The sequence below is a fragment of the Chrysemys picta genome, chromosome 19 (assembly GCF_011386835.1).
Source record: "Chrysemys picta bellii isolate R12L10 chromosome 19, ASM1138683v2, whole genome shotgun sequence".
In the NCBI taxonomy this organism is placed as follows: Eukaryota; Metazoa; Chordata; order Testudines; family Emydidae; genus Chrysemys; species Chrysemys picta.
In genome coordinates this window covers 1,270,685-1,283,669 of record NC_088809.1, presented here as the reverse complement: position 1 = coordinate 1,283,669, position 12,985 = coordinate 1,270,685, and the positions used below count along the sequence as shown (strand labels likewise).

Below are 12,985 nucleotides of genomic sequence, written 5' to 3'. Positions count from 1 at the left end.
AGGTGTAGTTAACCATCAGAACAATTTACCAAGGATTGTGGTGGATTCTCCATCACTGACAAGTTTTAAATCGAGATTGGAGGTTTTTCTAAGAGCTCTGCTCTAGGAATTATTTTGGGGAAGTTCTCCGGCCTGTGCTATACAGGAGGTCAGACTAGAAGATCACAGTGCTCCCTTCTGGCTTTAGAATCGATGAATCTAGTTTCTAATCAGAAGACAATAGGGTTGCACACGTGTAACTAAGGCCATGATTTGGCTGCAGAACGTTACTGGAGATGATGTGCATCCTCTTTGACTTTCTGATTCCAGTCTGAGTTTGCAGGGCGGGCAGCTAGAAAAAAAAATCTTTTAAGGTGGGAAAACATTTGATATGGAAATTATTGAACAATGGCAAACACCATTGCTGTTTCTAGTAATACTTCACATTAGGAGCTAGATCATTGACCGCGCTTCTGGCTGCTTTGCTCTGCTTAGGCATCTAAGCACCATGTTTTGATGATTATTATAATTACACATTATCATAGTTTGGTAGAAATAAGTGTGACAGTCTTGCATCTCCATCCTAATTCGTGAAAATGTGGTGTAAGCCACTCCTCTACAAACTTGCACTTTTCTTCGCTATGCCATAGACATACCTGACTCTCAAGAATAATCTGCCCTTAAAGAGAAAAGTGTAGTATGGTACCAGTAAATAATTCAATAAAGATTTACTGCTTCTAAGGCTAGACTCTAACTCAGGGGTCGGCAACCTTTCAGAAGTGACGTGCCGAGTCTTCATTTATTCATTCTAATTTAAGGTTTCGTGTGCCAGTCATACATTTTAATGTTTTTAGAAGGTCTGTTTCTATAAGTCTAGAATATATAACTAAACTATTGTTGTATGTAAAGTAAATAAGGTTTTTAAAATATTTAAGAAGCTTCATTTAAAATTACATTAAAATGCAAAGCCCCCTGGACCAGTGGCCAGGACCCAGGAAGTGTGAGTGCCATTGAAAATCAGCTCGTGTGCCACCTTCGGCACACGTGCCATAGGTTGCCTACCTCTGCTCTAACTCCTCTACCTTTCCAAAGTGGTTGGTGTATTGGTCAGAGCAGGTTTGTCTGTCTCCATGATTCATGTTCTATGTCTATATTTAGCCTTTCCTGGGAAAGAAATTAATCTGATTCACAACAATCCTTATTGTGAAGGGAGTAAGATTCTAAAACCTAACAAGGGATTTACTCGGGGATAAGGTAAGGACTGCAGTACATTCAAATTTAACCTTTTTTTTTTAATGACTGAAAAGTCTTCGCTTGTTTTAATTTTAATTCCAAAGTGTTAAAATACTCTGAAATCATCAGAACAATAAAGTCTGATATTTTAGAGGAAGTCTTCAGAAATTCTCTTCGCTACATCCCATTCTGCGCTCTCCTAATCACAGCTCACAGTTAGAATAATATTAAATCCCAAAACTAGCCTCTTCATCTGGGTTTGGCTGGACCCTGAGATTTGTTTCCTTTGGGCCCAAATGCAACTAGGACACAGAGGAAGAAGAGACAACAAATTGAGAATGGAAATAGAAAGATAATCAAGACAACTGTAAATGCTAATTTAAATGCCCAGTAAACATTTGTTCCTGGAACAAATGTTTGTTGAGTGTCTAGATTAGCATTTTCTATTCTGTTAATCTACTTGAGTAAAGTGGAAATCAATTAACTTGAGTTACAGCAGGACCAAAAACTCTGCTCTACACCAGGCCAGGGAGTTTAGATTGCTGTAATTTACACACTGAGGAGACAAAAGGTGTATGTTAAAACAGGGTACAGGCTACTTTAATTTACAGCTTCTTTCATCTTTCAGCACCTTAGTGTGTAAATTACACCAAACTCTCATAGATCTAGATTGTGTGTGGGAACCTAACTCACGGATCACCTCTGATTTTGGCTCCTTAGTATCAGGACGTTCTTGATTTTAGCTTACACCTTTTGTTATTTTGATGAAAATTTGTGTATAGACAATCTTATTTTGGATTAAAAATTCTATTTCAATTTAGCCTAAATTGGCAAAATGATAAATTAAGGTAGAACACTCTTAATCTGATATGAGAGTCTATTCAGGCTTGGACCATAATTACAAAAGATGTGAATTAAAACCAATTGATATATTTCAGTGACAGTTTGTGTTTAGACAGGCCCCAAGGGAGTCTAAACATCAGTGGGGAATTGAAGGAAAAGAAATATAAGGACTTGTCTACACTATAACATTTTGCTGGCATAGTTATACCGGCAAATCCTCCTAATGTAGCTGTAGCATAAATTATACCAATTTAGACCCCGTCTAGAGTTTCTTGGATTTGCTTAAACTCACCTGCAAATTTGGTTCAGAGTCTGGGAAGGAGGGATGCTAATTCCTCTAAAAATAAAGATCTGCTGATGAGGAGGGTAACCACTTCCTTCCATTAGAGAAACTGTCAGTCTGTGTAGGAATCCGTTTGAGTCAAGGAGCTGGAGGGGGAATGTGTGTGCCCAATAGTGACAAAGAGCCTGAGTGAAGGAGCTCCTCAAATAGCCCAGCCTTAATAAATAAATGCAAAAAATGTATAGGAATAAGGAAATGGAGCAAAAAGAACTGTGGGGGTTTTTTGTAGAGCCGGGAGTAACTGTAAACCAAAAGGTGTTCTGTAGCAGGGGCTCACTGGTGAGAAAGGTGAGATGATTTGAACCCATTCTCATAACTATATACATAGCTCATCTATTGAGTCCAAAGTAACCAGTGCCATTTGAAAGGATATGAAGTAATGATATTATGGACACCAAAGAAGTGAGCAACATATGTATCTTCAGCAGTTACTTTGTAAATTACTGTTTCTTCACATTTTCAAAACATTAAAAGGCTCCACAGCACAGGAGCTAAACAGATGTAAATTGTTTTGGTTGGCTGGGTTAATATTAAAGTGTGGTTGATTCATTCATTTGTTTATTTGAGATGTTAATTCAAGATGGTCTCAAAAGCATCAGCTGTTACCCATGCCCATTTCTAGAATTAATATTCCAATTACACTCATTTTAACATTTTTATTTTATTTTAAAAAGATGCTATGTGCTGGAAGCCCTGCAGAATTCCAACAGGGGAATTGCATGGGGAGTAGCTGGTTTTCTAATGGAAACATGAACTCTAAGCCACAGCTTTGGCGCTATGATCCTGTGTGCATCCTATACCAGTGTCAACTACTGCCCCAAAAGACACCAAAGAGATTTTCTGGTAATTCCCGTACAGACATGCATTATACAGTTCTTGTTGATTTGATCATTTTCTGTTTGTTGAAGTCAAGAGGTCAGGTATTGTTTAGGGTTTGGATACGGTGCAGATCTCCTGGGAAATGAACGATTTGTCTGCAGAACTGGCGGGAGGTGAGTATTGCTGAGGTAAACCGAAAGTAGTTTATCTTCCCTTTGGAGCACAGTGTGATGCACCATTTAAAAAAAGAAAAGATTTTACATCAGAAATAAGGAAATGAAAGCTGAAGCCTGGCCTAAGTACTTATTTATTAAGATGTCAATCAAAGTAGGATCCTGAGCAGAGGGATTACTCAGGTGTTCAGTTTTCATTTGCAGAACAATGCCCTGCCATGAGCAAGTGGGCTTAGTAACTGGTTTTATTTTAGACTTTCCTGTTTTAATTCAGGGATAAATACCCTTTGTTTTAATGTTTCTCTCAGCAGAACTCAGAACGTTAATGGATGGTGCCCACTGGTTATGGTATGAGGGACATGCATTTTATTGTCAGGCCAAAAATCCAAGCTATTCTTTCAGGCTATGTGATGGGATTGGCTAAGTGACTAGCTGGCTGACTCTCTCATACTGCTCAGTACATTCTTTCTGACTTGTGGTGTGGCAGAGCTGGCAAAAATGGGGGGAAAGAAGGGGGAAGGAAATGGAAAACTAGAGGGAGAATAAAGCTTAAAAATATAAAGAACTGAATTAACTCCTGCAAGAGAAATCTAAGCCCACTTGTATTATGAAAACATTGGTGCCTGCTTGAACCCTAAATATGTCACATGTACTTCCTATTCCAATTAACACATCCACTCTCATTTGCTTAATTAGCCTGAAGAAAATGGAAACTTGTCTCTCTCTGCCCTGGAATATCCCACATTGTTTCTCTCTAATTACTAGTCCTTCTTGAAGCCTTTCCTGTTTTCTTCCTAAGCGCTGTGTGAGCAGCTCTCACCATTTTACCCTAAGTCTCGCACAATGTCACATTTTTCAAAAAAAGCCCCAGCTCCTGGAATCATGTAAATAAGAGAGAAACTCAGCTTTCATTTTAAAAATAAAGCATGCTTCTAGCCTCCATGCTTGTGGAGGAAAGCTTGAAACCTGAACCCAAGGTGATTAAAAACAAACAACAGAAGGAAAATTAAAAGAACCCCACATTTATTCATTTTTTCAAACTCTCATGATTTCTGAACACTGCAACTGCCAATACTACAATGTTAAATTCAAGCAGCTCACTCCACTCCAGCTCCAGTGCTTATTTCAGCCTACACCCTATTTCACTCTTCACACTTTTAATCATCTCTCCTAAATGCTCCTTTTGTTGACTTCCCACACTCTGAACTTCACTCCACTTCTGTGCTTGGAACTTCTAATACCTTCTTAAAACCCACTTTTTCTGTGAAGCCTTCCAGCTACAGAGTCTCAGCCCACTCTTATAGCACATAGGGGATGGAATCTGGCACAATTTTCCTTGCTGAGGATTTCCCTTGCATAGGGGAGTCCCTGGCTGAGCAGGCATTGGGGCCAAGGAGAAAGTTGCATATTGTCTCTTGAAAATTGTTGGTAGCTAGTGGAGGTTAAAGCAAGGTGCATTTTCTGTGCTGCAGACGGGCAGAGCTTCAGGAAGCCGTAACCAGCTTCCCGATGCTGCCCCACTCACTGCAGAACCAAGCAGAAATTTGGCATGGTATAGAATCTATCCAATGTACTTCACCGTCATATCTGAGCACCTTAAAATCTTCAATGTATCTATCCACACAACTTCCCTGTGAGGTAGGGGGTACTATTATCCCCATTTTACAGAGAGGCTAAGGGACTTGCCCAAGGTCATAAAGGATGTCGCTGGTGGAGCAGGGAATTGAATCCAAGCCTCCCAAGTCCCAGCTTAGTGGCCTAGCCACTGGACAATCCTTCCCCTATACACTCTGCTACTCTTTGTTTGTCCCTCTGGTATCATATCTCTTGCTTTGCTCTGCATTGTGTGACTCATGCCTGTAGATAGCAAAAAAAATAAGGGCTGTATTCTTGTTTGGCATATCCTATCTTCTGTATGGTGTCATGTAGACATGTGCTGGGCTTGTCTACACAGGGCCACTCAGAAAAGTTAAACAAATTAACTAAAAGTGTGAAGTCAATGCACATAAGCTAAAGCATGTTAAATGTGGTGTAGACAGTCTCATTCAGAAGTAAAGTGGTCTTAGTATGCCGTAGCTTAATGCCAAGGATTTCACGTGCTTTAATTTATGTGCATTAACTTCACTTCCTGTGTAGAAAAGGCCAACGTAACCCTGAGTGCTGTAGTTAAACTGAGCAAACCTCTGGTGTAGATGCAGCTAGGACAACTGAAGAATAGTCTGTTGACCTTGCTACCACCACTTGGGGAAGTAGATTACCTACATCAAAGGAAAAACCCCTTCCATCAATGTAGGCAGTGACTCTGCTACAATATATGCTACTTTAGCGCCCAGAGCATAGACATGACCTTAGCCATGCTATTACTAGGTTAAAATCACAGAAAGATCCCAAGCACTTGTCCTGGAATCCCATAATTCCTACAAATTCATAATGAAGGATGCTGTGTTCCATGTGATAGGTATCTCCGAATTTGTCCAACTCAGACTTTGCCTCTGTCCCCCCACTAAAGAAAAACAAAAAAGAATTCTATGGGAAAAGCAAGATGTGTGGAGACCTTTACCTGTCATGCTGACCGATACTGCCTCATTGCTTCCTTGTGTTCCCCCTTCTACCTGTACCCATCTGTTGTCTCTGATCTTATATTTAGAATGTAAACTCTTTGAGGCGGAGATTGTGGTTGTACAATGCCTAGCACAATGAGGGTTTGGTCCATAACTTGAGCTCCTAGGTGCTATGATACTACTGAACTACTAATAATAAATAAAAGGGTTACATCTCTTTTAACCCAAATTTTCAAAAGTAGCTGCTGATTTTGGGTGCTTTAATTTTTCTGTGCCCAACTTTAAGACACTTTTGGACCTGATTTTCAGAAGTGCTGAGCTCCTTTGACTCCAGTTAACTTAAATAAGAGATGTTAGTGCTCAACACCCCTGAAGATTAGGCCCAACCTGTTCCAAATTTGGCTTCCAACATGACAGGGTATTTTTGACAATGTTGGCCTTAGTATTTAAGCTGCTGTTGCAATAATTTGAAAGGCTCTCAGAAAGAGATCAGAAGACAATATTTCTTGGACATCACCAAAACAAAATTCAAGTATCTGGGTAATTGACTTCAGAGTGACTCCCCCCTCTGCCAGTTCAGGGGTTCTCCAGCTGCTCAGCATTCCAAAGAACCCTAGCCCACTGCTCCTATATTCCTAAAGGGGGAACTAGGGTCTATATTCCATTGATTAATGGCCTTAAATTATAGTAGACAGCTAATTGGGATATGCCAAGTCAGAGTATGAGGAATTCTGGGATACGACATGTCCCATGATTTTATGCATTAAAGAGCACATGTGCCCTGTTTCCCAATGGGAAAGCATGGACACTATTACAGTAATAAAATTAGCTTAACTTGCAATAACATGGTTATGCATTTTAAACCCAGTGAAGTTAAATCACAGGGAACAGCAGAGAGATTTGCACACTTCCTCAGGTATGTTTTTCTAATCTTGTGGAAAAACAAGAGTTGTCAAGGTAAATCTTATTTTGAGAATGATTTAATTTTATGATAGTGTTAACAGGGCTTAACTCTCCCTAACTCTAAATAAATTATTTCTCCTAGATGTATGCACTTGTTGTAGAGAGTCCTGAGTCTGGGGGACCTTGTTGTCCATAAGGGAAAACTTCTTGTAGTGATTTGACCTCAGAGAATGGTACGGGGTTGTCAGCCCAACATGGGACAGAAAGATTTTGATTGAGGCTCCCTCTCTCCTCTGGTGTTTGCACTGTTCCTTTCTGGAAGTCTTGTTCATGGATGGAGGTCAGTGCCTAGCAGTTTAATTAGCCCAGCTGGGACAATAGTAAATGATTTCTTTCAATGGATTACTTACATTCCTGGAAGAACAGGTTCCTGTCTAATATTTCTGGCATCCTACCATTTGCCCAGAGAGGGGAATGTTGCAGGGACCTGCCCTGGCAGACCTGCTGAACCAGCAGCTAGAGTTTGCAGGGCAGGGATATTTACCCCGTTCCAGGAGGAAAGCAAGGGGTAAGTGTGGAAGTAGTAAGCTGACACTAGCTGGGCTCCTTTGAGAGACTGTGACAAGCTGGTACGGCAGCAGTACAGAGGGAAACTGGATCAAAATGAGAGCATGTTAAACTTCATTACAAGGCTCTGATGAGACCTCACCCTAGCAAGCTGTGTTCATTTTTGGGCACTTCACTGCCAGAAGGATAATAACACTTTGCACTGCAAGAGCCTTGTCTCATCCAAGCAACTTAAAATGTTTTACATACATTAATTAAACCTCATCAAGGGCTATACAGGGATCACTTTCCCAACCACATTAACAGCACTCAGCAATATTCAACAACATTTTAAGACAGGAAGTGAGGAATGCAGTATTCAGTTCTGCTTAGGAAATGTAGGTAACTGGAACATATTTACATTCATATTATTTTATTCCGATTCTTTATATACAGCAAAAGGTGTGCTAGGTGCTTTCTGGGCAGGTAAGTAGACATGGTCCTTGCTCTCAAAGGCTTACATTCTAAATGGAAACAGGATAGAGAATGGTTTATATTTCTTAGTGATATTTGTATTTCTGTAAATGCTCATTCAGGTGAGAACTAGTGTATACAAGCTTCGTGGGGAAGACTGTGTTTTCAGATAGCTAGAGGGCCTGGTAGACTGAGTCATGTCAGGGGCTCTAGGCTTAGAGGGAAACATGGAGGAAGCTACTGACAGTGTGAAAGAGGTGACTGGGGGATGTTTAGTCATGCAGCTCGGGCAGTGCAAGAGGGGAGCAAACAGGTGAGAGCAAAGAGATAGGTGGGCTAAGTTGTACAAGGCCCTTTAGCCAAAGACAAGGAGCTTTGTTGGTGTGGGTAAGGGGAGACTAGTGAGGAGGGAAGTTGAAGAGCAGCACATCATGCTTGGGAAAGCAGACAAGCTAGATGACCTGACTTTAAAATTGACCAGGACGCCATGGTTAATTCTTCTATTCTTATGAAAAGTGTCATGGGATCTTTAATAATGACAGCTGATCAACACCTTCGTTTTACATCTGATCTGCTATGTAAGCAGCACAGTGCCCCTGAGCACCATGCTGGGGGATTGGTTCAAGCCTGATTCAGAGGAAAGAGTACCACCTACTGAATCATCAGCATCACTTCTTCCAGCAGCCACGTGCTTCGAGTTGTTTAGTGGTGGTCTCCCCTCTAAGTACTCTGAAGCTTTTCAAGCCTGCTTAGCTTGTGAGAACTAACAGTTTGCTTTATACACATTAACTATATAATGGAAACACCTTGGAAGATGTGGCCCTGGGTATGCCTAAAGGTAGGTGTGTCACAGGAGGGCTTTATTCATACCACTAAATTAATCTGCATTATCTCCATAATTAATCTCTCTGAATTTCAAAGTAATTCTTTGCAAGGTTCAAGAGATCAGGGAGGGGTGTTTAACCCAAACCATGAGGCTCAGGGTCTCTGGTTAACAGCTCAGAACATGGCCACAAAAGAGTCAATTCCTACCTGCTGAGGAGTTGCCTCCTTTTGCTATTTTTGTGGCTCTCACTCAAATGCTAAATGTCAAGCACTATTTCATCTGTGCTCGTCTCCCGAACAGGACCCTTCCTACCTCCCATTACCTACGGAGCTCAGACAGATACCACATGAGAATCATATGTGCTGTTCAGAACCTGGAGCCCTTAATATTAAAAGTCTGGCTGTAGTCACCTATGGTTACAGATGTTCCAACTCTCAGAGGCTCTCTGGGTTCTAAGGTGGGTGTAGCCTTCATTATCTTGTGTACTGTGAATGGGTTCTAAGGTGGGTGTAGCCTTCATTATCTTGTGTACTGTGAATGGGTTCTAAGGTGAGTGTAGCCTTCATTATCTTGTGTACCGTGTGAGGGGTTCTGTTTAATAATTTTCTGGGGGCCTTGTGTGACTTCGAGCCCCACAGCATTGCTTGTCTCCCTGTCTCTCTGCCTTGTAACAACCTGAGAGAACTGGGTTATAGGAGTTGTTCTTGAAAGTTGTCCTATTGTGGACCCCTTCTGCAGTTGCTCTTCCAGGTTCACAGCACAAGGTTTCTTGTTAATCTTTGATTTCTAGGAGCCTTAAACTATTATATTTTCCTGTTTCTGTTTTCACATTGTAGCTGTTTCAAAATAGTATAACATGTCCCTTCCTGGGGCCTCCTCTCAGTTTGTCTCCTCCTAAATATTGGGGTGTATCTGAACAGCAACCATATTGTCTTGGAGAAAACCTGGAACTGTAATGAATGGAACTGAGACACATTGTCTTATCTAGTTGTCTCTTGTCCACTGATTTCTTCCTTCAGCCCTGTGTTTTACAATAACGATTCAGTGTTTTATTCTGTTCTGTTCAGGTTCTTATACCGTGCCCATCACCATGGTATCTGGCACCTGCATATACTCTTCTGTGCATTCAACTGGCTGCTAGCTAAGTAAAAAGTATGTGGATCTGGTTATTTATCTAGCAACCTGGTGTTATTCTAGGTGTATGTACAATGATTTGTGCTCATTGTACAAACTAGCACCATCTCACGCTATACATTCTCAGCTATGGATCAGTATAGACAATAACATTAGAAGGTACGAATACCTCTATCTTCACATTAATGCACCACATGAAGCATGTTAATTAATCCTGCCCATGTCCACCTCATGTCATCTGGATGTAAAGTAAATGAAAGTGAGGTAGCTATTGACTCACATGGCACCTGGATGCACCTGTTTGTACAGTTCACCAGATGCTTGAGAGCAAGGTGCACCAACCTGCACCCTAAGAGCTGCCTGAGCATTTCTACTCCAGATATTTCAATATTTTTTTCTCTTTCACACTCTTAGTAAATTAAAAATAAAATGGAGTTTGACCAGTTCATCCCAGTTTATACCAATATTCAGATTAGAAAATGTGTGATTCGGATAAATCAAGCCAAAGTGTTTGTACAGTAAATTCTGTTTCAAACAAGATTTAATCTGATGTCACATCTGTCCCTTAGGAGGGTCAGAGATGGCTGGTTGTTACAGATAAGTTTGATAACTACTCTCCTTTGTAACACACATGGTTCTCTTTGTGGTAGTCTGAAATTCAGGGATAGATTAGACAGCTACAGATTTAATATGTGCGTTAGAGAAACAGAACCAACTTTCAACCTGCAGCCATCATATAAGTAATTTTTCTCAATTAATCTAAGGTGTCCATCCTGAAATGCCTTTCAGTGCAGCAGCAAATCTGAAAAGAAGTTCACAGCTACCACCCAAAAATTGCAGAATACAAAAGGCAAAACCAGTGATACTTAAACCAAAACAGGGGTCACAATATTAGCCTCAAAACATTTTGCTTTCCTGGTTTTTGACTTACCATTGGAAATGTAATTTAAATAAATCCCATTCTAATACTACAAGGCATGAGAGTTACCCATTTTATTTTCTTGCGAATGCTTCCCATATTCTGTCCTGTGAATATTAATATTTATTATTACTTTTCAAGTAATGGTAAATCCCCCTGGATTTTCCCTGTAACAATGAAGCAATTGGCAGGCCAGGAGTTGGTACAGACGCTAAGGACAGCTAAGGGCTCATTTGTATGTCACTATTTCCCTTAAACATTAGTCACCAACACTCCTTGTTCCCAGTAAAAGAAAAATAGAACTCTGAGCTTACCTGGTGTCTACTCGACTCTTTCCCCCTCTTAATGCTCCCCCTTCACAGCTGACAAGAGCCTAGACTGAGCCGGAGGGGAAAGGGATATAAATGCTGACCATCCACCCGACTCAGCCTGGAGTTCAGAGACTTCAGATTAAATAGAAGAGCCAAGATAAGAGAGTTCTGCGCCCCCTTCCCTTTGGCTTTCACGGGTGAATTCTAAAAAGCTGTATGAAGTTGACAGAGGTTTCCTCTTACCTTTCTACTGAAGCAAAACAGCGTGCTGCTGCTCCAGGATGGGATTAGGTCATGCAAACAGCCTTGTAGGAGAGAGTGGAGGCTCAGCAGTGCCGAGACTCCCAAAGGCTGGAAAGATCTGATCTTACATCAGGTGAGGGAAGGCAGCTGGCTAGGCAAGCCAATAATTATGATATCAGCTCCTCTTAGCCTGAGGCAATCCTGCATTTAATAAGAATACAAAAATGACTAAGCTGCAGGTTTTTCCCCTCGTTTTGCACAGACTCTTGGTAATTCTTGAGAGAAGTTGGACAGGTATTGAACTCTGACGGTCTGGAGATAGCAATTTCCCCCTTCTGCCTCTTTGCTTTTCTTTCGGTTTGAAATGCCCACCTCTTACTTTGCTTTGCAAACCTCTAACCCTAAGTAGGTTGATTAAAAACATGTTTTCCTCAGTTGGATGTCACCTTACTACTGGCAAAGGCATTCAGTTGTCAGAAACAGGGTCTCCCATACTTTTGTTTGGTCTGATGTTTCATCATGGGAAAGTACAGTGGCCCCACTGTGGAATAATGTCAACACACTGGACCATTTCAATCTAAGAAACTCAGCACAAGGCAAGTGTACTCAAGGGAATTTTCCTTACTAAAAACCTTCAGCACCACAGGCATAAAAATAGGAGTGAGCTGCAAGTATGTGGATTTGTGTGGGTGTGCATGTGCATGTGTAAAGGGGTTTGTGGGTGTGCATTTGTTTGTACCGATGTGTATAGGAGGGTGTGGATATACATATGTGCAGGTATAGAAGTACATGTTTGTATACACTTCCCTTACCTGGCTCATACATACGCTAGAGTCCCCTATAAAAACCTGATCACACTACTGTAATGATACTTACCTACCCCACAGGGTGATGTGAGGATTGATTAATGTTTGTAACACACTTTGAAGATGAAAAGCCCTATATAAATGCTAAATATAATTATCATCATCCCACAAAACAGCAGAAACAATCCATATTTATGTCCCACTGTTATGGTGAGATACTGAACAAGATTCGGATATTTTCATAAAGCAGAAACTCTTTGCTATGGAAGGCAAAGTGATGGTACAAACACTGCACCCTAATTTGACTCAGTCATGTGAATCATAGAAAGAAAATATCTGTTAAGTTAGCTAATTCTCATAAAAAGTAGGGGGTATGGAATAGGAGCTGCATTTCTATCTATAGTTAATCATTTCCTCACAGTAGACAAGGGAAAGTTATCCATGCTGGTTTTATTAGATCTAGCAGCAACTTTTGACACTATTCACCTCAGGGTTTTGTCAGTTCATCTACAGCAGAGGTCTTCCAGGGGGTACATCAATTCATCTAGACCAGTGTTTCTCAACCTGGGGGTCATGGGATGGGTTTGGGGGGGTTGCAAGTGCAGGGCTGGTGTTAAGGGGTGGCAAGCAGGGCAATAGCCTGGGGCCCCGTGCCACAGGGGACCCCATGAGGCTAAGTTTCATACTTCAGCCCTGGATGTTGGGCTCAGGCCTCAGCCCAGGACGGCGCGGCTCAGGCTTGAGACTCCTGAAAGGGATACAGTCGTCTGGAAAGATTGAGACCCACTGATCTACAGGATCTTGTGGAGGTTGTGAGTGTGGATCTCAGTGGATTTGCTCCTTCCTGTCTGAAAGATCTCAGAAGATAGTAC

General features: G+C 41.2%; 1 protein-coding gene across 1 annotated transcript in view; it reads right to left on the bottom strand.

Annotated features, from left to right (window-relative positions):
• FOXN1 (forkhead box N1) overlaps positions 1–11,411 on the bottom strand; it is a 48,067-nt gene extending 36,656 nt beyond the window's left edge. Inside the window, exon 1 of the mRNA XM_024105965.3 lies at positions 11,308–11,411. The gene's annotated coding sequence lies outside the window, so the exon portion shown is untranslated. The remainder of the gene's footprint in view (positions 1–11,307) is intronic.
• Between the last annotated feature and the right edge of the window lie 1,574 nt (positions 11,412–12,985).